This window comes from Mirounga leonina, unplaced genomic scaffold, assembly GCF_011800145.1.
Source record: "Mirounga leonina isolate KUSES-001 unplaced genomic scaffold, KU_Mleo_1.0 Mir_268, whole genome shotgun sequence".
Classification (NCBI taxonomy): Eukaryota; Metazoa; Chordata; class Mammalia; order Carnivora; family Phocidae; genus Mirounga; species Mirounga leonina.
The window spans coordinates 4,075-16,402 of NW_023270649.1; positions in this window are offsets into that span (position 1 = coordinate 4,075).

Genomic DNA, 12,328 nt, shown 5'->3' on the forward strand with positions numbered 1-12,328 from the left:
GAGCCCGAACGGAGGGCTGACGGAGGGTGCTGAGCAGGGACGAAGAGTGCTGAGCCTGGACGGAGAGTGCCGAGCGGTGACGGACAGCAGAGGGGGCTGCCGGACAGCGCCGAGCCCGGACGAAGGGCTGACAGATGGTGCCGAGGGGCCAAGCCCGGACGGAGGGTGCCGGGCAGGGACAGACAGCAGTGAGGGGCCGCCGGACAGCAGTGAGCTTGAATGAAGGGCTGACGGAGGGCGCCGGGGGGCCAAAGGAGGAGATCGAGTTATTTGAAGGGGGACGAGTGGCAGCGACAGACACTGACGGGAGGGGGCGGAGACGGACGACAGGCGCGGAAGCTGGTGATGGGAGACACGAGCGAGCAACGGAAGCGCGAGTGCATCCGGGGAGAGGCCACCTCGGAAAGAGGCGCAAGGAGAGAAGTGATGGAGGAGGAGATGTGACGGGGGCTCGGGGCTGTGCTGCAGCTGCTCCGGGAAAACCCTGCTCGGTGCTCTCCCCGCGGTGCTCCCGCCTCCCGGACACCCGCACACTCGGTGCTCCCGGCTCCCGGACACCTGCAGGGGAGGCGCGCTCCTGCACGCTCGGTGCTCCCGGCTCCCAAACACCTGCAGGGGAGGCGCGCTCCTGCTGACTCGGAGCTTGTGTTGGAAAGCCCACCTACGTGCGGGCTAACACCTGCAGCCGCCATCCTCTGTTAGCATTGCTCATGTGCGGGTCTCCCCACATCCCTGAGAGTCAGAATATACTTGTGCCATCTCTCTGGAAACGCGAATTCCTAAGTGTTTACCCTAAGGGCCTCCACGTAGTACCCCCAAAATAGCCCTGATTCGTCTGTCCCGCAGGCGTCCTAGCAGAGGGAGGAAGAGTGGGACACTGAGTCCCAGAAATCCTGTCCCTGCAGGCTAGAGTTCTCCCCAATCCTTGCCAGAGGTCTCGCTGCACCTGGGAAAGCAGTGCACACGTGCTGGTTACGTTAGGGGACTTGGAAGCAGGCTGTGTGCAAAGTGCTGGCCTGGCGGAGGGTGGACCAGAGGCTGGGCTCTGCTGGGCAGCTAAAGCCCATGGCCCCTGAGCCCTGCCTGTTAGCTGCAGGAGCAGAGGCCCTTCCTTCTGGGAAGCAAGCAGTTACCACCTCCAAAGCCATAACCATGGAGCTCACAGCACATTCAGCCTGTGTGGGGATTGCCGACTCGGCAGAGCTCCTGCTGCATGTGGGGATTGCACCATCCACGGACAGAGCTCCTGCTGCAGCTAATTCCTCCATGATGGCAAATACAGCTCTGTTTCAGCCCCGCACATTGAAAACAGAGTGCCCACCCACCCTGACTAGACAACAGGGGGGCTGTGCTCAGGGACCTGAGGTTTCTGGATCGATGACAAAGCTTCAGTGACAGTTCCTATCTGTGGGTCTGAGCTGTTTCCTTCAGGGCGACAATCACCTGCACAGGGTCTGCATATAACCGTCATACCCCGACCAGAATTTCTTCATTGCCCGGCGACTCCAATATGACTTTTCTCCTCTCCCCCAGACAGATGCATCTATCCAACCACAGAATCATGATCTGGACTTAAGAGCAAACCTGGGCTCCAAGGACTGATCTCTGCTGCTCTCCATACCCTAGTTGCTGAGCCCCAATACTCGGGACTGTCCTGCGCTCCCCACTTCCCTTGTGCCCAGTAACATCTGTGACGTGTACACAACCAACGGCTATCACCAGTCCCCATGCTAATTCCCACATATGGCACAGCCCGGCCCCAAGCCCCAGTCTCGGGCCTGATTCCTGCATAGAGCCCAGATGAGGCTCCCGGCCACATGGCGCATCTCACATCCAGCCCCAGGGGGATCTTTCCAGGCACAAAAGAGACCACTTGTGACTCCACCCAAAGGTGCCCTGTGCTTGCTAAAGTGTCTTTTGGGAGAGGTGCCTGTTGCTGAGAGCCCCAGACACCCTCACTGAGGCTCTGTCCGCTCCTGCCTTTCCTGACAATGAGCACTTGTGTTGTGCTGAGCACATGGGCACCCCAGGGGTCAGCTGACGCAGCCTGATACCCCAGGAGGGGGCTGGCTCCTTTGCTGCTTCATCAAAGAGCTCAAAGACTGGTCCCCAGCTGAGATACAAACAGTGCATGTGTGCTGTTTCCTTTGGCCATTGCCTCACCCCTGTGGGACTTGGGGGAAGGAAGGACCAAGGCACATGTTAGTTCCTAAGCAGGATATTATGGGGTACACCGTGCTCCCCAAAATCCATGTTGAAATCCTCAACCCCAGGACCTCAGAACAGGACTGTAGTTGGAGATGGGGTCTTAAAAGAGGTGGTTAAGGTGAAATGAAATTAGGGTGGACCCTTATCTGATACCACCGGGGTCCTTATAAGAAGAGGGGATGAGGACACAGACATGCACAGAGGGTCGACCATGTGAGGACACAGGGAGAACCTAGGGTCTACACACCCAGGAGAGAAGCCTCAGGAGGAACCAGCCCTGCCCACACCTGCATTTTGCACATCTATCCTCCAGAACCCAGAAATGAATGCCTATTGTCTAAACCAGCCAGTCTGGGTTATTTGTTATGGTCGCGGGAACATGCCATGAAAAAAATCAGGTCTCAGACCCGACAGAACCTGCTGCCTATTGACCTTGTGCATGAGTTACCGGGACCCCAGGGACAGGATCGTTGAGGGGAGCAGGGCTCTGGCTTCCTTCCCTCCTGGTTTGCACGCAGCAGGTGCCCGATGCCGTGAGCACCTTCTGTGTAGCTAGCACTCTGTGTCAATGGTCACACCGGCCGTCACAGCAATCCTTGGACTGGGACATTCATATACACACTTTGTTCATGGTGTGGCAATGGAGGCCCCAAGGGGTGACGTGGATACCCTGCATCACAGGCTGGTAAGTGGCCAAACCAGAGTCCCAACCATGTCTCCATGCTGATTCTCAAACCCCTCCCCCATCAGCAGGTGAAGGGGAATGGATTTCAGCCCTTGAGCAGGGAAAATCTCGTTCTCCCAGGTAGGCAGTGCCATCAGGATGTGGTGCTGGCTTCCGGACCCATTCCAGAGTGAAGAACTGGGGAAAGCATCGTGTGCAAGCTGCACCGACTTCTCGGCCTTGTTGGACTGTGCCGCCCAGTCCCCAGGGCGCCCTCACCTTGGCGGGGTCTCGGGCCCGGCTGCCCTTCCAACCCTGTGCTCTGGATTGTCATCCAAGTTCATTCGCTGGAAACTCCCTTTCCCGCTGCCCAAGCCCCAGGAGCAGATTCCTGCTCTGTAGCCACCAAGACATCCAGACTCATCCTGGATCTAAGTGCAAGAGTGTGCTCTGCCCTGAGTGGCCACTATCCCTTCTGACCAGCCTCGGGGTCCCTGGTCCCTGACTAGGAATCTCCCTTTGGGGAGGCAGACCCGAAGTGGCCCCTGGGGCCTGTCAGCATCTTCTGGCCTCACCAAGCTCTGGTTCGTGGTAGACACGGCATGGGCCCTTCCTTCCCTTCCATGCATCCATGATTATGGCGGATTTGCTTGTTCGCATTGTTCAAATGATGTGAACATGGCTGTTCTACTCACAGCTTCCTGGGGAGGCAGAGGGAGGAATCAGCAAAGCGACCAATGCATCAGCAGCCTCACTCTCACTCACTGAAACCGCTCTCCTTACAGCTGCGTTCACCTGAGCGCAGGTCTCAAAGTGTTACAAGCACCCTGACTGTGCACCGAGGGGTGACTGCACTCAGTGGGGGCACAGACACGACAGTGCGTACCCCACGACACCTGCGTCTGCCAAGCCCAGCCCCACAGCAACTGCATTATTTCAGTTGTTTAATGACACACAAAAGCTTCCAATACACAGGTATGTTTTAAACAAGCCATAGGGATGCCTGTGTGGCTCAGTCATTAAGCGTCTGCCTTCGGCTCGGGTCGTGGTCCCGGGGTCCTGGGGTCAAGCCCCGCATCAGGCTCCCTGCTCAGCAGGAAGCCTGTTTCTCCCTCTCCCGCTCCCCGTGCTTCTGTTCCCTCTCTCACTGTCTGTCAAATAAATAAAATATTTTTAAAAATTAAAAAATTTAAAAAATTAAAAAGCAATAGAAGAGATTTGGGGCATACCACCACCACATTCATGTTCAAAGCACCCATCCACATTCCCACAACATGGTGTTATTCTTGCCGATTTTCTCTGTGCATGTGCATCTCTAGACCAAACCACACAACTCTGCTGTGGCCACCTCCATAGCATAGCAAGCCATGCGAGCCACCTCCTCTAGGATTTCCAGAACACGGCAACATCAGAGTCCATACGAATGTGTAATTCACCTAGTGTAGGGACCCAGAGACTATGCATGAGCATCCTGGCAACCCCACTGTGGCCCCCCGGCAACCCCACCATGGCAGAGCCTCCCCGCCAGGCCCCGTTCTCGGTTCTTTTTCCCGCCCATGTCTACCCTGCCCTTCCCAGTCTACCCTCGTCTGGCAGTGTGGGTGCCTCGGCTCAACATGTTACCAGGGGGACGTAGCGGGATGGAGGAGGGTCTTAGGACAAGGGGTCTGGCTCCTACAGCCCCACTCCCTGCTGGCAGGGACCCTCCACCCACAAGGAGGAAAGAGAAACCAAATGGACAGAGCCTGGGCCCCTGAGACCCACTGGCCTTGGACTCACGTGACGAACACGTGGCCTGAATCTTTCAGCCCTGGTGTGCGGGGACGCCCCAGCCACGTGGCAGTAACAGACTGTTGCCCTAAAATCAAAGGAGCTTTGCCAACCCCTCCAAGACTCTTACAGAAAAATAAGACTTCGTAAGACTTTTCCGAAGCCAGAGCCCACGCTGAAATCAGAACCTTGCGGAGCATCACTCAGATAAATGGGGCTTGAAAGCAGGGACCCCTTTGAAAGGATCGCCTGGAGTTCAGGTCCCACCCACCTCTGCCTTCCCGGCTGAGGGGCACAAGTTTCCTTGACAACCCTCATAAACCTGCTCCGTTCCCTTGGCAACCAACTTTCTGAATTGCCCAAACCTTCCCTGTTTGCAGCATTCCTGTTGCGGTCTCGCAGAGCCTAAAGGAACACTGCTGTTACTATGTGTCAGCAAATCCATGACTCTAAACCTGCAATTATCAGTTACATGAGGTTATTTTTTTTTAAGATTTTATTTATTTATTTGACAGAGAGAGACACAGCGAGAGAAGGAACACAAGCAGGGGGAGTGGGAGAGGGAGAAGTAGGCTTCCCGCGGAGCAGGGAGCCCGATGCGGGGCTCGATCCCAGGACCCTGGGATCATGACCTGAGCCGAAGGCAGACGCTTAACTGACTGAGCCACCCAGGTGCCCCTACATGAGGTTATTAATCAAAAAATTCCACAAGAACCAGCTTTCCAGGGTGACTCATTCTGTACTTGGCACCCATGGGAAGGATGCTGTAACTGTTCTCATGGTGGATGAACCCCCTTTCTGACGGAGCCAGGCCTTGGGTCCCTCTCATCTCAGCTGCTTTGAGTGTCCCCATACCCTCATGCCCACAATATTGCTCTCAGCACCAGGTCATGGAAGACCTTACTCATCTCCTAGGATGAAAGGGTTATTTTATACACAAATAGTGGGCTGAATGGTGGCCCCCAAAAGATGTGTCCCCCAGAACATGTGAAAGTGACCTTATTTGGGAAAGGGTTCTTTGCAGATACAACAAATGAAGGACTTTGAGCTGACACCATCCTGGATGAGCATGGCCCGAAATCCAACGACAAATGTCCTTACAAGAGACAGACGAAGAGAGACACAGACACAGAGGAGAAGCCACGTAAAGACGGAGAAGGAGATGGGAGGGATGCAGCCACCAGCCTAGAGACACCTTCCAGCCCCGGAAGCTGGAACAGGCAGGAAGGACCTGGAGCCTCTGGAGGGAGCATGGCCCTGCCCCGCCTGGATCTCAGACTTCTGGTCTCCAGAACTGGAAGAGGATAGATTTCTGTAGTTGTAAGCCATCCAGTTTAGTTAGTTATTGCAGCCATAAGATACTAATTCCCATAGAAAGAATGCTCTCTCCTTCGCTTTGCTCTGATCCAGGATAAAACTAATATAAAATGCTAACATTTGAGCATTGTGAATGGATGCTTTGTAAGAATTCTTTATACCATGTTATGGCTTTTTGAAAGTTTGTCATTGAGTTAAAATAAACATTAACAGGGACACCTAGTGTGGCTCAGTCATTAAGCGTCTGCCTTCGGCTCAGGTCGTGATCTCACGGTCCTGGGATTGAGTCCCATATCAGGCTCCCTGATCAGTGGGAAGCCTGCTTCTCCCTCTCCCACTCCCCCTGCTTGTGTTCCCTCTCTCTCTGTGTCTTTCTGTCAAATAAATAAATAAAATCTTTTAAAAAATAAATATAAAAAAATAAATTTTTATTTTATAAAAATAAAAAAAATAAACATAAACGAAAATTCTCAGGAAAAGTCTATGTTTATGCTTGATCCGGGACATTCTGTGCTCACTGATAAGTCCATGCCTTTACTTTCAGATGAATGTGATGGACTTGGGCCGTAATGCCTGCTCTTCATCTCAGGTTATTATAAGGGCAAATAAGCACAAGCAGCAAAAGCAAAAATACACAAATGGGATTACACACTTAAAATCTTCTGCACAAAGGAATCCATAGAGTGAAAAGGAGACCTATAGGAGAAAATAATTGCAAATCCTATTTCTGATAAGGGGTTGATATTCAGAATATACAAAGAACTCCTACAACTCAACAATGAAAACAAGTGACCTACTTGATAGGTAGACCTGAACGGACATTTCTCCAAAGAGACACACAGATGGCCAGTGGATATATGATGAAAATATGCTCAGCATCTCTAATTGTTAGAGAAATGCACACTGGAAGCACAATGAAATACCACCTCACACCCATTAGGATGGCCACTATCAAAAAAGAGAAAACAACCAGCATTGGTGAGTGTGTGGAGAGATTGAAAGCCTTGTCCTGTGCTGGTAGGAATGCAAACTGGTGCAGCCACTCTGGAAAACAGCATGGATGTTCCTCAGAAAACTAAAAACAGACCTACCATCTGACCCAGCGATCTTGCTTCTGAACACATTTCCAAAAGAACTGAAAGCAGGATCTCAGGAGCACCTGGCTGCCTCACTTGGTGGAGCATGCAATTCTTGATCTCGGGGTTGTGAATTTGAACCCCACATTGGGTGTAGAGATTTTTAGAAAAATAAAAATCTTGGGCACCTGGGTGGCTCAGTTGGTTAAGCATTCAACTCTGGATTTCAGCTCAGGTCACACTCTCTTAAAAAAAAAAAAAAAGCCAGCAGGATCTCAAAGAGATATCTGAACGCCCATGTTCACTGCAACATTATTCACAATAGGCAAGAGATGGGAACAGCCCACATGTCCTGGATAGAGGAATGGATAAAGAAAATGTGGTATATACATACAACGAAATATTATTCAGTCTTAAAAAAAGAAAAGAAAAGGAAAGAAAGAAATCCTGTCCTCTTACAACATGAATGACCCTTGAGGATATTATGAGTGAATTAAGGGAGTCACAAAAGGACAAACACCATATGATCCCACTTATATGAAGTGTCTAGAGGAGTCAAATTCATGGAAGTGAAATGTCAGGGGCTGGGAAGAGGGGTTGGGAGTTGTTCAATGGGTCTAGAGTCTCAGTGTTGCAACATGAAGTTCTAGAGATCTGTTGCACAAAACAGAATATAGTTACTATGGAACTGCATGCTTAAAAATTAAGAGGCTAAATTCTCTATTCTGTGTTTTCGGCTACAATTAAAAATAGGGTTTTAAAAATATTTTTTTATATTTTTATAAGATGTTTAAGTAAACTCTACACCCAACATGGGGCTCAAACTCACAACCTGAGATCAAGAGTCACACGCTCTCCTGACTGAGCCAGATGGGTGCCCCCAAACTAGTTTAAAGGCCAGGTTAGCATTATACTTTTTTAATATAGAAACTTTATTTTTTAATTTTCTTTTCTTTTTTTAAGATTTTGAGATAAAGCATGAGCAGCGGGAGAGGGAAAAGCAGACTCTCCGATGAGCATGGACACACCCCCCCCACCCCACACATAGGGCTTGATGCCAGGAACCTGAGACCATGACCTGAGCTAAAGTCAGGTGCTTAATGGACTGAGCCACCTAGGCACCCCTGGAAACTTTAAAAGCTTTAATGAATTCAGTTGCATAGTCACAATACTTCAAAATACGGGGTCCCCAGTGGGAGAAGAATAGCGTACAGGTCCCTGATGGGGAAGGACTCTGATGCGGTTCCATCCGGTTCAACTCGACACTTCCCAAGGTCACTCCTGGCCCTAGAATTTCTATGGTTCATGGCCTAGGACATCTTCTCTTCCCCTGCGTTTTTCCCACAGGCACACTACCAGTAAAATATTAACAATATGGTCATCCCTCAGATTGTGGCAGCATGGCCTGGAACGAGATGCGCTGGCCCATCGCCCACCTCCCAAATGAGGAAAGGCAAGTCAGACCTGGATTCTGCAGCTTACGACCTCAAGTCACAGAAGGTCTCCGTGAGGCTGTGAAGGGACCTCACGGGAAGTTAACTGCCTTCAGGAGTGACTATCAACTTGATTACTAACCAGAAGAGCTTCCCGGAAGATCGCAGGGAGAAGGTGCAATGTAGAGTCAGAGACCACAGCGTCCAGACAAAGCAGTCTCAGACCGAATTCTGCACCATGCCTGCGCAATCGCATGCCAAGGACTTCACGGGTCCTGTTTGGGGCTGAACTGTGTTCCCCAAACGATAATGTTCACATCCTAACCCCTAGTACCTATGAACATGTCCTCATTTGCATTAGGTTCCTAGCAGACATGACCAAGTTAAGGTCCCACTGGAATAGGGTGGGCCCTAATCTAATGACAGGTTTGCTTAGTAAGAAGAGGAAAAGGGGAGAAGACAGAGAAAATGCAGGGCAGAAGACCCTGGAATGACAGAGTCAGAAGCCAGAGTAAGGCATCTACGAGGCAAGGCAAGCCAGCAACCACCAGAAGCTGGAGACGCAGGTGGGACACCCCCCTCCCCCCCTCCCCCGGCCCAACTCTGGAACCACCAGCAGGAGCACAGCCGCTGCCCCCGCCCCCCGCTCGCGGAGGCCCCGCCCCCGGCCCGGCCCACAGAGGCCCCGGCCCCGCCCAGCCGGCGGAGACCTCACCCCCCCCCCCGGCCCCCGGGGCCCCCCCCCCCCCCCGCCCGGGCCGCAGACTTCGGGCCCCAGAACTGAGAGGGCAAACCCCCAGCTTGTGGAAACATATTACAGCAAGCTGCAGGAAACTCGCACAGACCCTGTTCTGCTGGCTGCTGGGAGCGAGGGTCTCATTCAAGGCAGATAGATTACAGAACCCCCCATCAGCACTGGACCGCCAGAAATCCCAGAGCAGTGGCCTCGCACCAGACTGCTGAAGGGTCGCGGCCGCGCAGGTTCTTGCACCCCGTACGTGTGGGGGTGGGGGCACCGAGTCTCCCCGGGGAAGACCTTCAATGTCACCATTCACAGAGCTGATCAAGAGCCCAGTACTTACAGTGATGAGAAGCCGGCTGGGACATCCGCTGTGCTAGGAGCAGAATTCTGAAGCTGATCAGACAAAGGGATGGGGGGGCGGGGGGGAGAGGGAGGGAGGGGGCTTCCTCCCGGGAGGCCAGCAGGCACCCAGGCAAGGAGCTCCTCGGGAGAAAGCCGCAGGGCCCCGCGAGGGGCTGACTGCTAGCTGAGCCCAGTGGTGTCCGCCCCTGCTGGAGCCCAGCCACCCTCACAGTCAGACCACACAGACTTTGTGCAGGAATCTGAAACACAGGAAATAGCTCTCAGCAAAACCAAACCAGTAAGGACAAGCAAGGCCTAAGTACGTGGGCACCTTCAGCCCACAGTGGATGGCCAGTCGGCCCCTCCCTCCCTCACCCCAGGGCTTTATTTTCCCGCTTCCTCACCTGGGCATGGGGCGAATTTCACACGGCAGCGGGACTTCCATCCTCTTCCTTGGCAGGTTGCAACCCAGCAGTTTGGTGGAAGGTTCCAGCAAAGGCCACTCAGACCGGGAGACCTGCACAGCCGTGGCCCCTCGCTCTCTCCTGCCAGCCCAACCCTGCAGCTCCTGACAAGGACAGGTAGCATCACCTGACATACGCGCACAGGTGCTCTTGCTTCAAACAGCCCTGTTCCAGAGACACCTGGGCCCCACTCTCAGAAAGGCTGCTCAGGTTGGGTCAGGCTGCCCAGGTGGGCCTATTCTTAGCCATCAGGGGCTCATAGGTGAAGAACATGGGCCTTGCTGCAGCCCCTCAGGAACAGGTGTGCAGGATCAGGAGTGGTGAGGATGGACATCGGGTTGCTACTTGTTTCGTTTTCTAAATCATTTCAACCAGCTGGTGAGTCAGAGGGAGCTTCAAGAAGACCCTGTTCTCACAAGATGTAAGGAATGGGGGAGGTGGGGTGGTGGGTGGAGACACAGGCCAGGGTGCCCGTGGGTGCAGCGGGCACAGCAGCCCAGAGAGGCCCTTCCTGCATGCAGCCGAAAGCTGTGTACATGCTGGTGGAGGAAGCCACGCTCTCTGCACCACAGAGGGAGTGGACTCATCCAGGAGCAGCTGTGGGCCTTGCTGGGGCCCAGTGTGGCCTTCTGGCATCTGAGCTGGGAGCTGGACCAGCAGCTGGGTGAGCGTGCCCCACGGAAGCTCCTGGGGATGGGAGATGATAGAACCTGCTCAGGGTGACCCCAATCACAGGGTTGCAAAACGCATCCCACGGAAGGGAAGGTTTTTGCAAAGTGAATCCTGAGAGTCAGGTTTTGTGAAAGGGGCGGTCAGAGGGGGAGGGGGAGCAGTGCCGAGGAGCAGGTGGCCATTCCAGCCAGCCCACAAATCCTAACGGCTCCGAGTGTCCCGTCTGCTGTCTGGTTGTTACTTCGCTTCTCCCAGTGTGTGTGCAGGGTGCCAGTTGCATGCACTGCTGAATGTGACTTGCTGAGGACGGGGCAGGAAGGCGTGTTGAGCAAACGTTTCAGGAACCACAGGCCCGCATGTCCTGCAGACCGCACCTTGGGGTACACAGCCCAGAGTTTCCCGCAGAGGCCGGGGATGGGCTCCAGCGTGTGTGTGCCAGTCATGGAGTGGGTGAGACTCCAGGGAGCAGTTACAGTTTTTGCTGCCATGTGGGACGTGGCATCCCACACCTGGAAGCCTCAGGATCTCACGGCCCAGCACCCCCGGTGTCCCGTGTCTGGGCTCCTGGGAGCCGGGAGGACCAGGCCAGCTTCTACTACACTCTACTACACTCTGCCTTCGCAGGCCACGGCGTCCCTCAAGATTGGGGCTCCGGTTTCTCAGGGAGAAACACAGGACTGGGGAGCATCCTGTGTGGGAAGAGGAGACGAGGAAGCTTCTGTATGTGGACATGTGGGCCTCTCGCTGAGGGCACACAGGAGGGGCAGTCCACATGAGGGCATAGGGGTCCAGGAGAGCTCACAAGCATGTTTTGCACGGAAGATGTGAACGCGTGGGGACAGAGGCCCTGACCGCAGACACATTTGCTGTGGAAACTCTGAATTCTTTCCCGAGAATGTAGACAAGGGAAAGATTCCAGGCACGCAGGCAAACGAGTTCTGGAGAGTTCCAGATGTACTTATGGGGGAGTGGAGACATGGATGGAGACTGGGGCTCAGCTCTCCAAACACTGGAAATGCTTCCGAGCCGGCGAGAAGTGGTTCCTCCATTGAGCCAAGGGGGAGGGCAGGTGTGTGGGGTTCCCGAGACCACCCCCAGCTCCGCGGACTTGCTAGGAGGCTCGCAGGACTGCGAGTAGGGCTGTGTGCAAGGGTCTAGGGCGCACTACGGATATGCACGGCCGCATTCCAAGGTTGGGAGGGGGCGGTCAGGAGGAATCCGGGTGCTGATTCCTTACGTTCCCTCGGAAATTCCCGGAAGGTCTCGCAGAACGTGCTCTTCCAGCAAGGAAGTGTGGAAACACGAGGCGTGCTCCTCCAGGGAAGCGCCTTAGAGACTCCGTGCCTGGGCTGGGTCGGTCACGTGGGCACGCTGCCCGGCACCTCCAAAATCCAGGCACCCAGCAGGAAAGCAGGCGTTCAGCATGAACCACGAGGTTTGTGCCAACAGTGTAGACACAGAGCCCCTCGGTCGGTTAGGAATAGTTTCAGTTCGGGGTAAGGAACCGCTCACTGCTCTGAGCTTCCTAGGGGCTGTAAAGATGAGTACACCTGGAGACGGAGTGGGGGGAGGGAGGCGAGGTCAGCGTGGAGACGGGTGGGGGCGGGGCGGGGAGGTGGGGCAGGGGAGGGTAGGACCTG